The following is a 15,141-nucleotide window of genomic DNA, read 5'->3' on the forward strand; positions in this document are numbered from 1 at the left end:
AGGGTTTTCACCACACTCCCTTTATTTTGACACTTTTTCTCATAATGCACTTGCTAGTTTTCACTATGGTTGTCTTTTCTCTTTTTTTTTGACATATTTTGCCCATGGTGGCTTTTTGGGTGCATACCATGTCCAACATTTTTCTTTCTCTTTTTCTTGTCATTTCTCTTCTTTTCTTTTTATTCTTTTACCCATGACGCCCTTGCGGGTTTTCGACATGTCCATCTTTTATTTTTTCTTTTTTTTGAAGGAGGCAATTTTAAGGTCATGCCGCTGTGACCGTGGAGAGGCATGTTTATGGTCATGCCACTGTGACCGTGGAGAGGCATGTTTAAGGTCATGTCGTTGTGACCGTCAAATTGGTGTATTTTAAGGTCATCCACCAAGTCCTAATAGAGGCAAGTTTAGGGTCGTGCCTTCAAGACCATATATTATGCAATTTAACGTCGTGCGTTCAGGACGTGTGCTATAGATTAAGGTCATATAACCTGTACCATGATGCGATGCGGTTTAACGTCGTGCGACAAGGACGTGTTCTACAGTTTAGGGTCATATAGCATGGATCGTTGTGCGAAGCAGTTTAATGTCATGCAATTAGGACGTGTGCTACAGTTTAGGGCCATATAACTTGGACCACTGTGTGAAGCAGTTTAACGTCATGCAGTTAGGACTTGTGCTATAGTTTAAGGTCATAGAGCTTGGACCCCTATGCGAAGCAGTTTAACGTCATGCGGCTAGGACATGTGCTACAGTTTAAGGTCGTACAACTTGGACCGTTGAGCGAAACAGTTTAACGTCAAGCGGCCAGAACTTGTGTTAGTAATTTAGGGTTGTATAGCTTGGATCGTTGTGCGATGCAGTTTAACTTCATGCGGCCAGGATCTATGCTATAGTTTTAGGGTCGTATAGCTTGGACCTTTGTACGATGTAGTTTAACGTCATGCGGTCAGGACGTGTGCTAATAGTTTAGGGCAATGTAGCTCGGACCAGTTCCACGTTGGTTTAAGGTCATGTGACTTGGATCGTTGCGTAATGCAGTTTAACTTCATATAGCCAGGACGTGTGCTAGTAGTTTAGGGTCATGCAGCTCGGACCAATGCCACACAGGTTTAAGGTCAAGCTTCTTGGACCGTTGTGCGATGCAGTTTAACATCATGAGGTCAGGACATGTGCTAATAATTTAGGGTCATGTAGCTCGGACCAATGCTACACAGGTTTAAGGTCAGCGACTTGGACCGTTGTGCGATGCAGTTTAACGTCATGCGACCAGGATGTGTGCTATAGTTTAAAGTCATATAACTTGGACCATTGCCACTCAGGTTTAAGGTCATGTGGTTTTGACCGTTGTGCGAAGCAGTTTAACGTCATGCGGCTAGGATGTATGCTATAGTTTTAGGGTTGTATAGCTTGGACCATTACCGTGCAGTTTAAGGTCATACGGTTAGGACCATTACCATGCAGTTTAAGGTCTTGCGGTTTGGACCGTTATCGTGAAGTTTAAGGTCGTGTCGTTAGTACCATTGTGCAATGCAGTTTAACGTCATGCAGCCAAGACATGTGCTAGTAGTTTAAGGTCATGTAGCTCGGACCAATGCCATGCAGGTTTAAGGTCATGCAGCTTGGACCGTTGTGCAATGCAGTTTAATGTCGTGCAGCTAGAACGTGTTCTATACTTTAAGGTCATATAACTTGGACCATTACCACACAGGTTTAAGGTCGTGCAGCTTGGATAGTTGTGCGAAGCAGTTTAACATCATGCGGTCAGGACATGTGCTATAGTTTTATAGTCGTATAGCTTGGACCATTAATGTGCAGTTTAAGGTCGTGTGGTTAAGATGGTTACCGTGTAGTTTAACGTCGTGCGGTTAGGACCGTTATCGTGCAATTAAGGTCATGCAGTTAGGACCATTTTGCAAAGCAGTTTAACGTCATGTGGTCAGAATGTGTGTTAGTAATTTAGGGTCGTATAGCTTGGACTGTTGTGCGATGCAGTTCAACATCATGCAGTTAGGACGTGTGCTAGTAGTTTAGAGTCATGTAGCTCTCACCAGTGCCACACAGGTTTAAGGTCATGCGACTTGGACCGTTACCGTGTAGTTTAAGGTCATGCAGTTAGGATCGTTGTGTGTGCTTATGATTCATCTTGCATGGAATCTATCCCCAAGTTCAATTGCCCATTGTCTATGAAGTTATTGCTGATGTCTTTACTAACATGACAATCTTCAGTCATATGACCAAGCATTCTATGATATTCGCAGTAATTATGGTTGTCATCCCTTTTGACTTCCTCAAGCCTCTTTAGCACGGGTAGCTCGATCATTCCCTCGGATATGAGAGTTTCAAGGAACTCGGGGACCATGCCTTCATCAAAGAAATAACCCTTGTGCCAGTTTTGCCACGAGAAGTGCATGGTATTTGGCATGGTCACTGCCAACCACTGTGAAGGGTTCTTCCATTTTTCCATGATGTTTAAGCAAGTCTTCCATTCGCACTGCTTTGTCAATCATTTTGGCAAATGTAAAGGGACATGCTGTGTTGACATGCATTGACAATTCACGATGCATTCTTTCCACACATTATTCCATTTCTTGAAGCTCGCTTACTGGAGTGGCCAAGTTTATAGCCAGGTTGCACGACCTTCTGATGTACTTGATCACTAATTCATATGGCCTTTTCCTTGCATCAAGAAGTTCATGAAGTTGCACATTCCTTTCTATGTCATAGAAGCGCTTGAGGAACTCTATCTCCATTTGTTCCCATTATGAAATTGAACCTAGTGGTAATAAAGAGTACCACTTGAATGCGGCTCCTGTAATGGTCCCCATAAATTGTCGGAGCAAGAGATGCTCATTGTTTACGGTATTTAACGAAGTAAGCTACACGATGTTGTGATGAGCCAGTGCCATCATACTTGGGAAAATCAAACCTTTGGTAGTTTTATGGGAATGGAGTTTGGTCAACATGAGCCAAGTAAGGTTTTTGATAATGATTCAACCCTTCAATCATTGGTATATTGTATTCCTTCAATGCTTCAGCTACCATGCCTTTCACTAGTTCCTTATCCACAACTTGGGCTGATGAAGAAGGGACTGAGAGTGAGGGAGGTATGAGTGGAAACAACTCTTCTTTTGATGGCATCATTTCAATGGGGAGGTGGTAAAGAGGGTTTGGTGTGCCGAGTGAATATGCTCAACCTTATTGGACACCAACATCTCTTGGCGCATGGTTTCTATCATTTCATCTTTTGTCTTCATCTCTACTTGCAATTGCCTTAACGTGGCCTTAAGTTTCGCAATCTCATCTCCATGTAATTCTGATATGTCATTTATCACCATGGCAGTGACAATGGTCATGCTTGAAGGTTCTTCATCCCTTGAAGGGTTGAGTTGCTCATCACTGGAGAGTGAAGGGATAATAGAGGCTTTGGGGCTGATTGCCTTGAAAACTTCTTCATTTGAGGTGGTACACTCCAACAGAATTTTCTCACCAAATGCCTCTTGTTCGATGAGGCTTTCGATCATGAGTTCATCTACTACTTTAACAACCTCGTTGACGATGGACACTAGGCCTTCCCTTGAGCCTATTTCACTTTTTAAGGCATGAATATCGTTGTCATCGAAAGAGACTATGAAATTCTCATAAGATGGTGAAGTCGCATCATCAAAAGGACATATGAAGCTTTTGAGGCATGGATAAGGCATCCAATCGGCCTCATAGGGAATCATGGCACCTTCGTGGCACGGGGAAGCCACTTTAGTGAGAGTACCAGTATAGGGAATGCACCTCATCCCACCCATTGTTAAGGGGTGATTTTCCTCAAATGAGAGTGACGAACTCTCATCAGAGGATGGAGTGATTGGGTAGATGAAGGTAATAGAAGTCGCATCTCCTGAATTGGCCAAAGAAGAATCGGATTCATCCGATCTCCAAGATTCTAGGATGAATCCAGGTAAACGAGTAGAGAGGACAAACGGTGGCAGAGCCTCTTCCTTGTTCATGAGGTTTATCTTGGCAATGAGGCTCTCGGCCCTTTGAAGAAGTTTAATGATATTGATCTTTGATTTCGATCTGGGCAACCGGGTGTTGAGGAATGATGTCTTGTATTTTGAGGAAATAGATTTGCCAAGGTGGAGTAAAAAAGACGACTCCGGAGGGCAGTCAAAACCCTAAACGGCCGAAGGGCTTAATATATATCTGTACATAGGACTCGATGTATCTGAGACTTAATATATCCGTAGCAAGGTATTTCAGTATTTTGTATCATCTATCTGAAACTCGATATATATTGTTGTGATTGGGGATTTATCTAAGGTTAAGGGCAAAACACAGGTTGCTATGTAATCAGCGAGGCGTGAGGAAGAGAGCTTTTTGTATCCCTATTCTCCATTGGCAGTAAAGAAGTTCTCATCTCCCGTGGGCGTAGGCACGTTGCCAAACCACGTATATCATTGCATTGTGGTTGGTTGTCAGTTTCTTTTGTATTTATTTCTTCTTTCTAGTTTTCGTGGATTGCTTTTCGTTTCTACACCGGGATGTCGATGAAGACTGTGGGTGGAGATGGTGGGTCATTTTCTTGCAACATGGTAGTGAAACCTGTCTCTTCTTGGTTCAAAACTTGCGTCATCCAAAAGATACTTTGCTTAAGGGAGCATATAATGGCTTCTTTAGCGGGGGCCACAATACTCTTTTCCGCATGCCCATAACTTCTTCGTGCTCATGAGTTGCCTTGAGCTCAAATTTAGTTGTCTTAGGTTCCAACCTCATGACATGCTCGGACCTAGTTACGTCGAGAAGGATGCTGCTTTGGGTGCCCCAACTTGAAATGGGCTCGAGTGGAGAAAACACACTAAAAAATGGCCTTCAGGATATACTTTTTTTTTCCTCCTATTGGTAATATAGTTGATTGGGGGCCTAAACTAAGGGCCTGAGGGGTTGAGGATAAATAGTGGTGTGTTCAAGACAATGTAGGTTCGGATGAGTGAAGTGCGGGTGGAAGTGTGTAAAAGGGGTGTGTAAGAGAGTGGAGATAGGAGTGTGTGGTAGAGAGAAAGAGCATGTAACGTGAGTGTGAGTGGGACGTGTAAGAGAGAAAAGTATGTGATGTGAGTGTGTGGGTGAGTGTGTGTGACTATGAGTGTGTGAGTAAGAGTGTAGTGTGAGTGTGTGAGTGAGAGTGTGTGTGTGTTAGTATGTGTTATTGTGAGAGTGTGTGAGTATGTGTGATTGTAAGAGTGTGTGAGTATGTGTGATTGTGAGAGTGTGTGATTTGAGTGTATGAGTGAGAGTGTGTAATGTGAGTGTGAGTGAGAGTGTGTAATGTGAGTGTGAGTGAGAGTGTGTGAGTGAGTGATGTGAGTGTGTGAGTGAGAGTGTAAGAGTGTAAGATGTATGTGAGTGTATGAGCTTACATCTAAGAGAGAGATTTGAGAGAAAAAGAAAGAGAGAAAATTGACATGAGGGAGAGGAGAGAGAAATAAGTGAGGAGAGAAGAGAGAGGTAAGTGAAGGAGAGGAGAGAGAAATATCTGACGGACTGAAGAGAGAGGTTCAAGGGATTGGGAGAGTTGAAATAGATAAAGACGATTTGTTAGGAGAGTTGAAAGACATAAACACGATTGGGAGAGTTGATAGGGATGGTTGAGAGAGTTGAGAGAAACAGTGGTATATGGGATAATGAGGGGAGAGATTGAACAGGAGGGAGAGAAAATAATGGCGTGGGAGAGAGATGAGATTTGGGAGAGAGGGAGGTAAGTGTTAGAGAGAGAGAGTTTGAGAAAGAAAAGATGAGAGAAGAGTGGCGTGGTGGGGAGAGAGAGGAGGTAAGATTTGGGGAGAAAAAGAGTTATATACGTGTAGGAGAGAGAAAAGGGAGAAAAGAGTTGCGTGGAAGGTTTGCTGCAGCCGCCCTCACGGCTCTGGGTTATGAGAGGATAGGGAAGAGAAGAAAGACGATAGAAGAAATCTGGATTATGAGAGGATATGGAAGAAGAGCAAGATGATAGAGGAAATCCAGGGTCGCGGGTTGTTGCGGCCCAGGTCGCACGACGCAATAAGGGAAAGAGGGAATGGGAAACGCGGTGAAGTTGACGGGGCTGTGGGTTCCTGCAGCCTTGGGCGTACGATGCGATAAAGGGAAGAGGGAATGGGGAAATGCAGTGAAGTTGACACGGGGACGCAATAAGGTGAAGTGGAAATCGGGAAAAGCAGTGAAGTTGACTCGGGCTGCGGGTTACTACAGCCCTGGGTATGCGTGTAGATAAAAATGGGGCAAAGGAAAGGGAGACGTGAGGGGGAAGCCGGGTCCACGCTCAAGTGTCGCTCTGAGCATACGTGTCTGTAAAAAAGGGGAGATAAAAGGGGCATAGGAAGTTAGGCTATAAGGGTGCGGATGGAGAGAAAAGGGTTAAAGGTGGATAAGAAGTGTTGTAAGATAGGGGCAGTTAGAAGTGTGAATCTAGGGACCGATGGAAGAGTTGTGAGATATGAGAAGATGGAGAGGAAGAGTGTAATTCTATGAGCGGATAAGGTAGAATTGAGGTATAGGCATTACATGTAAGAGAGAGAGGAAATAGGAGAGGAGACTTGCGTGTGAGAGAGGGTAGGGAAGGGAAACAAAGAGAGAAGGTGGGGAAACACAGTGGTTGGGGAAAATGGGGTAGAGAGAGAAAGAGAGAACAGAGGCAAGAGGGAGAAGAGAAAGAATAGGCTTGGGGTAGTTTATCTCTCTACCAAAAATTTTCTCTTTCCTCACCTTTGAAGTTGGAAGCCATGCCTAATTAATGACTTGAAGGAGCAAGAACCCAATTTTTATTATGCTTCGCAACTTAGATTTACAAATGACTTGAGTTCCTTATATATAGCAATCACAAAACAAGGGTGGATTGCTCAAAACTCAGCCAAATTGTGGAAATTATACTTTAAATGAATTAAAATAAAATCTCATTTCTGGACATAATGACCAAAATACCCCTTAGATATTTTGAGCGACAAAATAATTCGGGCAATCAATTCTTGATGCCCTTTGATCCTCTTGAAACAGACTTTTCATGAAGGATCAAAAATCCGGCCAAGTCCATAGACTTTGACCACCAATACGGTGCGATTTACGATGTTTCGAGTCCTTATTTTTTTTATCACGAATTAAAGAGCACATTGCCACGATCATTTTGCACTAAATTTCGTCCGATTTGGTTTCCGTTTGAGCACATTTCAAATTTGGGAAATAACATAAAATGGGATTTCGGCGACCGAAAAATTTCCTTTTTCAACCTCAAAATTCACACCAACCGACCTCCACTTGTGTGTAAAAATTATACCGCCCTTCACAATACGGTCGCAACGGACCCATATTTGCAACGACCCGACACCCAGACCGCAAGTTATGACTTCACGATACGACAAAACTTTGTGAGCATCCTTCAGGCATCCCAAACTACCCTTTTCATACATTTTGAAGCCGTTCTAGCAATGTTTTAGAGGTTTCCCAGTTTTAGGCTTATTTTGTAGTGTTCCCATGGTCTGGAGATGTCTTGGGGTATTGGCAGGACCAGGTTGTTACTGGCTCTCTCTTTATGTATCTCGGGGATACAAGTACATCAAAAATAAATTATAACAGTCATTGCATGAGCTATATCTATACTACATTTTTTAATCAGAATTAAAGGGTGAACACATATCGCAAGAATACGAAGGGACCCTAATGGTAGAGGTTATAAAATAGTTGACCTATTATGTAGGTCATAATCCCCATCTTTGGGGTAGAGAGAGAGAGAGATGTATTTAAAGGAAGAGAGAGACTTAGAGAGGATATTGATTAAGAGAGAGAATACGTAGAGAGGAAATTGAGAGATAGATAGAGAGAAAATCAAGGAGATAGATTGCCTTCCATCTTCATTCCCCTTCTTTAGGGAGTGAGAGAGAACGTTTTTTAGGAGTTTTATATATTTAAAAAAGGACAGTGAGATAGGGAGGAAGATAGACATGGATAGATATAGCCATAAAGAAAGCCAAAATTATAGGGAAATACAATCCATAAAATATAAGAAAATATCTTATAGTAGATAGAGTGGAGATTACAATATTGAAGATGAGATATAGTAATATCAGGATTAGCTATTTTGAAACCTGCAAAGGATCCACTTCTCTCAACCCTACTCAGCATTAAACTAAAACATTCTGCATAAATGATATACAGAAAAGGAGAGAGTGGATCACCTTGTCGTAGTCCTCTGGAGGCCTTAAAGAAACCAGTAGGAGTCCCTTTGAACAACACTAAGAAATGTGCTGATGAAAGGCAACCACAGATCCAACTTCTCCACCTCGTACCAAACCCCATCATTTTCAATATTTCTAGCATCACCACCCACTCCACTCGATCATATACCTTCTCCATGTCTAGTAACTTGAGAATGAATACATTCTTGTGCTACCAGTACACTACTTATAATTTGACGATCCTTAATAAAAGCTGACTGCGAAGTAGAGATGATGAGAGGTAGAACCTCTTCAAGGCGCTCCGCTAGAACTTTGGCTATCATCTTACAGACACTAGTAAGCAAACTAATAGGTCTAATATCAGATAGCTCGTAAATCAAAGACTTTTTAGGAATTAAAGCCACAAAGGTGGAATTAATGCCTTTAAAGATAGACCTTGTGATAAAGAATTCCCTGACCAAGGCTTGCAGATCATCCTTCATAATGTGCCAAAACTTATGGAATAACACCATTGGGAACCCGTCAGGATCAGGCACCTTATCACCACCCAACGCAAAGACCGCCTTTTTAAATTCTTCTAAGGATATACTTCTCTTCAGTAACAAAGTTTGTTCACTGTTCAGCACCTTGAAGGGGACATTTGTAAATCTGGGTTTTAAAAATACCTCCCTAGAAAAGGTATTTTTAAAATGATTAACCACTCCCAAACCTGTCTCCTCATCATTATCGAGATCTATGCCAGTGATACTTAAGCCTGAGATATCATTTTGCCATTTCCGAGAGCTCACAATAGCATGAAAAAACTTACTATTGAGGTCTCCTTCCTTAAACCATTTATTTCTCAATCTCTGTTTCTAATAGACTTCTTCAGATCTTCGCAAATCCTCCAACTCCTTCAGTTTCAGACAACGCGTAATAACCAAAGCCTCAGTAAGGACTCCATTATTTTGATTCTAGACATCTAAACCTTCAACTTTAGGCAACACCCTCTCAATCTTAGCCTTGACATCAAATTTATGCTCCTTCTTCCATTCTAGCAACTTGTGCTTAACACTCAATACTTTTTTATGAACCTGGAAGTCCATCTGACCTACACCACTGGATTCAGCCAAGTCCTTGTAATAATATCAACCGCCAGTTTGTCTTCCAAACAACCCACTTCCACTTCCAATTTGAATGGTCTAGGACCCCCACTGAGACGTCCCGTACCAAGCAAGATGGGCTTATGGTCAGAGGAGAGTCTCGCTAGGGATTTAACCGAAGTAAGTGGGAAAGCCTCTAACCATTCTGCAGCCACAAGAAATCTGCCCAATTTTGACATAACAAGGTTGCAGGCACTATTATTAGACCAAGTGAACTTGGAGCCAATAGTAGGTAGGTCCAAAAAGGCAATACTTTCAATGAACCAATTGAACTTTCTCATAGATGAGTCTATTGGATGGCCTGACAAACATTCATCAGGCCACCTAATGAGATTGAAATCCCCCCCAATTATAATAGGATAAGTCACAGAGTGAATAACAGCAAGCATATCATAACTAAAACCCTCCTTCAAAGAAAAAGTAGTAGATCCATAAACATTCATAAATCCATATGAGAACCCCAAATTAGGACCCATGAAACCCAAAACAATGAAATTGTCTCCAATCATAGTTTCAAAATTAGACAAAATGGTTGGATCCCAAAGGACCCAAATCCCCCCAGAACTACCTATAGCATCTATTCCAACAAAACAAACTGCCCCCTGACCAAACTTCCCTCACCCCCAGCAAAGTAGGGCTAGGAAGTTTGGTCTCCTGCAAGGCCACAATAGCAGGTTTAAACTTAAAAACATAAAACAAAACATCCCTTTTTGTCTTGTGGCTACCCAAGCCCTTCACATTCCATGACGAAATATTCATTAAAAGAAAAAAGTATAGGAAGAAGAACCTGGTCCAGATGGACCGCCACCGAAGGATGCATCATCAAACATTGCATCATTAAACATCACAGGGTCAATAGACTCTTCATCAAATGAGGACGACAAAGATTACGAATTCACATTCACCACCATAGGATCACGAAACCTAAGAACAGCAGCCCGGAGCCACCTTTATGTACGCCAGATGCCTCTAACCTCGCTGAAGAGCGCACACCATAATGAAAAACCTTCTTCTCTTTGCTAGTCTTCAAAACTTTAGCCATCGGGTTGGTTTCCTTAGTCTTACCATTAACAACGTTTGGCACAGGAAGATTATCACTAGCCAATGTAGCATGATCCTTAGCCTTACCACCACTGACAGCCACCGCTGTAAGACACACCTCTTTGCTTGCTATTGCAGCCTTAGTTTTCCTCCTCTTCCTAATTTCATCCATCAGCAAAGCAATGGGAACATCTTTTATCCCCATAACTTTCGTCATCTGTTCCACCTATGTGTATCATCCACCGTAACTGGAAGGGGTGGCTGGGCTTCAGTATAAGGCGGAATTTCAATCTCCAAAGGCTTGTTTTCAAGAACGGTAACCAGTTGCAAAGATTCACTCTCCACCGCCAGCAACACTGCAACTATATCCTCCGGGAGGGTGAGGTCCCCCTCTAGTTCCACAACGACGATGGCCATCAGATCTATAAGAAGAGGGTCGAAACGGGACCTACTCCGCTTCGCCACTGCTAACCGGAAAAGTAAAGGATACATCTTGTGACTAAAGAGGTGGCGCACAAGGATTAAGCACCACGCTTGGCCAAAAGGTTTATGAAAAGCAAGAAGGAAAACCAAAGATAGCACCGGGGAAAATTGACTGCCAAAAGAATGGCAATCTATAGGGCCTGAAAAGGCCTTCCCTACATCAAAGGAATTCCACTAAGACCCAACCAAACTTGTTCCCTCTTCACATAGGAGCTATGGCCTGAAGCCTTCCATAAACCTAAAGAGAGGAGACTTCCCCGAATCCTGTAAAAATGATTAGATAGGGCTCTATGAACCTCAGCCTTAGATCTAAGTTTGAACACAACCTTATTCGCGCCAATAATCTTCATATCAAGAGAGTACGAAAGATTATATCATCTCTGTGCCCAATCAAATAACCCATAAAACTCAGTGATCGGTGGTGAAAAAGACCTAGTTATAAAAAGCTCTGGCTTGATATTGAGACCTTCCCACTTTGATCTAGAGATCCGAACAGCAAGAAAGTATGGCGGGTCCATTTTCGACATCATCATCTGACCTAGAGAATATACATCTGTACAACTAAGAAGAAAGAGCTCCATCATCTGACCTAGAGAATATACATCTGTACAACTAAGAAGAAAGAGCTCCAACATCTTCTCGATCTCTAAAACCCTAGCCTCCATCCCTTCTCTCTCTAAAACCCTAGCCTCCACCTAAAGAACTCTTTGAGGCGGACACTTTTTACCAATCGCTCTAGAGAAAATTTGATCATGATCTTGAGAATTCAAAAGAATAGGTACAAAAAATTTGATCAAAAGAAAATTTGATCTTGAGAGAGATCAAAAGAAAGTTTGATTGAACTCTTTCATGCACCAAATTGTCAACTAACACTAGAATGATCTAAACACTTACCTTTAAAAAAAAAAAAAAAAGCGGACCGATCCATGAAAACATCTTCTGGTAGGGTTTCGTGGCGCTTCTTACTTTGATAGGATAACATCGACAATACCTTATCGATCATCTCGTTCAAACCAACTCCATCGGCCAGCAATACTCGCTGATTACCCTACTATCAAAACTACCTTCATCAAGTAACACGCCTCTCTCCTAGTCGGTCCACCTTTCTAAACTCCCACCTTGGATTGATCATCTTGAAGATCCATCAGAACTTCGGATGCCCCTGGTCCAAGGTGGATATCTTACTATGAGCTTCGTCGGGCAATTAATAACTTCAATCATTCAACTTACTTGGAGTTGGCAGCTTTGGTCGGGTATACAAAGGATTCCTATCAAATGGCTCACCGGTTGCAATCAAAGTTCTGAATTTGCAAAGAGAAGGTGCCACAAAGAGTTTTCATGCATAATGTAGAGTGATGCGAAAGATACACCACCGAAACCTGGTAAAGATTATTACCGCATATTCCAATTTGGACTTCAAAGCTTTGGTTTTGCACTTTATGCCGAATGGTAATCTAGAGAGATGGTTGTATGCTCAAGATGAAGCACATTGAGAAGAAGATATCATCTTATAGAGTAAAAGAGTGTTTGTTTATTGGCAACCCTCTTAAGCCAAAGAAAGAAGAGATAAAAATTTTTAATGAGAGAAAATTCTAAGAGAAAGTTGAAGACCTTTGGAGAGAAAGAGAGTCTAAGGGAAGGGAAACCTAGTTAGAGAAAGCTCTAAAGAGAGGGAAAGAGTTTTATCATGGGAGAGAGAGTTTGCCTCTTGGAAAAAGATGATTTATTACAAGAAATATTTCGAACTTTATTGTTTGTAATAGATTTCTTGTCTAATCTTGTATTTGGTGCTTCTCTATTTCCTTTTCTTCGTTGTTTCCACTACTGTAAGCTCGCACACACACAATGTTTGATATTTTGTCCCAATTTGTGAGCAATATTTTAAAAAAAGGTCCAATCTGGATTCGTTTTCAAGGATGCCAATATGGTTCCCTATAAATATTGGGAACTGGTTGGTTTCAAGTAGTAACCGTCCAGTTCCATGTGGAAACCAATTGGTTCTAAGTTGGAATTGGCTAGTTCCTGCCGGTTCCCTTAGGAACCAATGGGTTCCTAGAAGGAAGCAACCACTTCCATATAGGAATCAGTAGGTTCCTAGTAAGAACTAGCCAATTCCATTTAAGAACTAGTTAGTTCTATGTGATTTTTAATTTTTTTATATTTTTTAAGTTTTTATTTACTAGAGGCTCCATGTTTCCCATGTAGTTTTATTTGTTAAAAATTTTTATTTTATTTTTAAAATTTGTGTAATTTACTAGAGGCCCTATATCGCCATGTGGATAGCCCTATACTCACTAAGTGAAATGGATTACACATATGTTCTTTTCTTCAAGCTCCCCAATGTAGGAAAAACCTTTTAAAGTTTAATGTTTAGACTTTTGCGGACTACCTAAAATATTTCTCTCTCTCTCTCTCTCTCTCTCTCTCTCTCTCTCTCTCTCTTTTATGGACTACATTTAAAAGGACAAAAAACAACCATATTACAAATAAAGGTTCCTCAACTTTCGTGGGTTTGATTTAAAATAACTGAAAACAATAAATGTACAATAAAATGTTCAATCATCTAGATATAAAAAGAGAATAACGGGAATAAAATTAAAAGAATGTACATTTATTTCAAAATACTTCCATAATAAAAACTCACAAAATGTAAGTCCACATCAAACTTGGTACACCTTTTTTTCTTTCTCCCCCCCCTTCCCCCTCTTTTTCCTCTTCCCTCTTCTTCTTCTAAATTAGTCAAGAGATAGATCATGAATCCATGGATATGAGATTAAGCATTTTAGAGAGAGGACGGGTAGACTTGAGAGAGAGAGAGAGAGGGAAAAGATTCTTAGTATAGTCAATAAACACTCTGACATGAAATAGGTTCTCAGTATTTATATATTTTTAATAAAACAATGAAAATCCATAATACAATATCTATTAATTATTATCAACATGTAAATATAATACATGTATATATTGATTATTATCAACATATATATATAATACAATCAGAGATAACTTGTACCACAAGTTAACTTGCAGAGCAAGATAAGCTACAATAAGTAACTTTCTATACACCATATAATATAACATAAATACAAGATCTTTAATTATCTCTACGCTCCGCCTCAAACTAAGATTGGTTAAAAAACATCAATTTGTAATGAGACAGTCATGACGAGCACGAATCATTGCTTGGGTAAAAATATCTGCAAGTTGTTGCTATGAGGAAATATGTGGGAGTGTAATTTCTTCAGCCAAAAACATTTCATGAATGAAATGACAATCAACTTCTATATACTTTAAGCGATCATGAAACACTGGATTTGATGCAATGCGTATGGTGCTCATATTATCAATATACAACGGTGGAGAAGTTCAATGAAGAATATTGAGGTCATGTGAAAGATCTCTCAACCAAGTAATGTCACTGCAAGTTGAGGACATTAGTAGGTATTCGGCTTCTGCAGAAGATTTCAACACAGTTTGTTGTTTCTTACATTTTCATGATATGGGAGAATCTTCAAGAAATATACACCACCCAGTAGTCGAGCGTCACATATCTGGGCAGCCTACCCAATCTGCATCAGCATAGGATCGTAACTACAGAGAAGAGATAGAGGAGAAGAATAGGCCTCTATGGCGTGGACCCCGCAGATACTAATGATACGATGGACTGCTAAGAGGTGGATATGACGGGGATTTGCAACAAATTAGCTGACGACCTGTACTGCATGAGATATATCAAGACTAGTCACAGTGAGATAAAGTAGATTGTGAACCAGTTTTCTATAAAGAGTGGGATTTGGAAGTTTGTCCCCATTATCATTTCTACATTTTACATTCACCTTCATTGGTGTATCCACCCCTTTATCATCAGATAAGTTGGCCAGTTTGATCAAATATTTAGTGTACTTCTTTTAGTTAACTATATATCCATTAGGAGAATGATGAATCTCTATGACAAGAAAGTAAGTCAACAGATCCGAATCTTTTATTTTGAATGAGTGACTAAGAAGCTCTTTCAAGTGTTGTATATTATCAAGGTTGTCTCTTATAATGAGAATATCTTCAACATATAGGAGAATTATTGTTATCCCTAAATAACAATAGTGGGTAAATAGCAACTAGTCATGAGCACTTTGTTTTAATCAAGCATTCAGAACGACCTGTCAAAACCGGTCAAACCAAGCTCTTAGAGCTTGTTTTAAACCATTCAAGGACTTTTTCAAATGACAGACCATAGACTTGTCATGGCAATACCCAGGTAGAGG

The 15,141-nt window shown here is 40.8% G+C and overlaps 1 protein-coding gene across 1 annotated transcript in view; it reads right to left on the bottom strand.

Annotated features, from left to right (window-relative positions):
- Window positions 1-15,141, bottom strand: part of LOC148779151 (uncharacterized) — a 37,600-nt gene that overhangs the window by 12,908 nt on the left and 9,551 nt on the right. The window lies entirely within an intron of this gene.

This window comes from Amborella trichopoda, chromosome 13 (assembly GCF_054954075.1).
Source record: "Amborella trichopoda isolate Santa Cruz 75 chromosome 13, AtrichopodaSantaCruz75HAP2 v2.0, whole genome shotgun sequence".
Taxonomy (NCBI): domain Eukaryota; kingdom Viridiplantae; phylum Streptophyta; class Magnoliopsida; order Amborellales; family Amborellaceae; genus Amborella; species Amborella trichopoda.